The sequence below is a fragment of the Tupaia chinensis genome, unplaced genomic scaffold, assembly GCF_000334495.1.
Source record: "Tupaia chinensis unplaced genomic scaffold, TupChi_1.0 Scaffold000548_1, whole genome shotgun sequence".
Taxonomy (NCBI): domain Eukaryota; kingdom Metazoa; phylum Chordata; class Mammalia; order Scandentia; family Tupaiidae; genus Tupaia; species Tupaia belangeri.
In genome coordinates this window covers 876760-878803 of record NW_006160060.1, presented here as the reverse complement: position 1 = coordinate 878803, position 2044 = coordinate 876760, and the positions used below count along the sequence as shown (strand labels likewise).

Below are 2044 nucleotides of genomic sequence, written 5' to 3'. Positions count from 1 at the left end.
GGGGGGGATGGGGGTGGGGTTGGCAAGAGCTAGAGAGTGTGAGGTTGCCTGACCATGGGGCATGGGGTGGCTGGGTGGGAGCCAGGTGTGGAAATGGTCCAGGCTACAGTAGGCCAGGGGCGGAAGGGCCTGTGCCAGCCTGCTGGCCCACCTGGTCTGCAGATCACCAGCATACCCACTCAAGGAACCCTGACAGGTGGGTCATGGAGGTCCTGCCTGACGTGGGTAGAGGCAGGAAGTATTGGGAAGTGAGGTCACCTGGGCTCTGGGTGGGCTGGCAGAGGGTGGGTTGGGGTGTTTGGCTTGCCTCCCAGCTGTTCTCAGAGAGCTCCCTTGTCCTCAGCCTGCAGCAGGGAGGGAGCCCCTTGTCCCCACAGCCTTGGCCAGCAGCTGACCCTGAGGCCATCCAGCACCTGGGGCTGTCCCACACTGTCCCCTCCCCACACCCCTAGAAATGGGGTTGGCTTCCCCTCCCCAGCCCAGGGAGGTGTACTGGAGGGTTCTGAGCAGCTAGCTGCCTCTGAGCTGACAACTGCCTGCACAGCGTTCCAGCCTGGTGACAGAGACCTGGACAGGACACTGACTGCTCACACCCCTTGTTCCCCGCCTGCTGGCTGAAGGCACTGGGCCCCTCAGGCCTGCTCCTTCATCCATCAGCCTCCTGCCCATCTGCCCACCCACCTGACCAGTAAGTCCCCTTCCAACTCATCTGCCTGGACCTCAAGCTGAGCCCTGAGACCCATTGATGCCCCTGTCCCCTCAGTGGGTGAGGTGGCATTAAGGCCTAGGCATCCATGCACACTGAGGAAGGCCAGTGGCTGATAACGGAGCAGGAGCTGAGCAGAGCAGGCAGGGGCTTCGCGTGGACGGAGGGGAGAGGCCTCAGCCCTGCCTGGTGAGTGTCTACGCGGGAAAGGCGTGTGGTTCTCCCTGCAGACCTGCACTCCTGCTGGCACATCCTGGGGGTTTGTGAGCACAACAGCAGAGGCACCGCGAGGCCACTGACTGCTTGACCAAACAGAGGTTTCCGAAGTTTGTTCCTGGAAGGAAAGGGTGGGGGGCCGGTTAGCCTGGAAAAGCAAGGGGCTCATGGAAGTCCCGACCAGGCCTGCCCAAGGCTTCACCCAGAGGCTCCAGTTTGCTGGCCCTGGCAGGTCCGGGCCCCAAGGAGCTTATGGGCACAGGTGGCCCCTGGGAGGGGGAAGGCCTGGGCCTACTGTGAGTGACAGGTGGGAGGAGGGGCAGGGGACACCCACCTCCCTTGTCTCGGCCATTCAGGCAGGTGGATGAGGCTGGGTGCTGCATAGTGGGCACTAAGGTCACCGGGGCTGTGGTACATCACACCCCACATGGTACCAAATCAAACCTAGTGTGGAGGGGCGAAGGGGGCAGTAGGGCACCCCACTCGCTGTCCCACGACCCTGCCTCTGCTGTGATGGCAGGAACTCAGACACCCCTGCTGTCCCGGTTCTCCTGGGGCACTTGCCTCGGGGGTGAGATGTGAGGGACAGATACAGGCCCCATCCTGGTCCTCAGACAGCCTAGTGGCTTGGCTAGGGTCTCAGTGACCTGGTGGAACGGAGCCCACTCCCCATAGCCCAAGCCTGGCTTCTCCCTGGGGCTGGCCGGCAGCGTTCCCTTGGCCGTCCTGAGGCCTGTGTCTGTGCATCAGCCTCTTCGGCTCCCAGCTAATGGCTGGGCTGGGTTGGGCGGCTCAGGCCCCTTCCCCACACATCGGCTGTCCACCGCCTCTGTTGATGCTCGGGCTGAGGCTGGCTGCCCTCACCTGCCTGGTGCCCAGATAGGCGTGAGCTTCCTCCTGGAGGACCCCCCCCCTCAGTAGGCCTGAGGCCAGCTCATCTCCCCAAAGACAGGCGGGACAGATGAGTCTGCTCTGGGGCTCCAACCTGCGCCGGTCAGCAGGGTCTCACTGGGCAGTTTCCTCCTAAGCAGCCCCAGAAGGGAAACCCTGGCCCGGCCTGGGTGCTGGGCACAAGGCACAGTGGAGCCAGGAGCCACCTGCTCCCCTGTGGCTCCCCCCCCC

The 2044-nt window shown here is 63.9% G+C and overlaps 1 long non-coding RNA gene across 1 annotated transcript in view; it reads right to left on the bottom strand.

The window, feature by feature from the left end:
- Positions 1-1479: 1479 nt before the first annotated feature.
- The window catches only part of LOC114009517 (uncharacterized), a 1059-nt gene continuing 494 nt past the window's right edge, over positions 1480-2044 (bottom strand). Inside the window, exon 2 of the long non-coding RNA XR_003550923.1 lies at positions 1480-2019. This is a non-coding gene — a long non-coding RNA (uncharacterized LOC114009517). The remainder of the gene's footprint in view (positions 2020-2044) is intronic.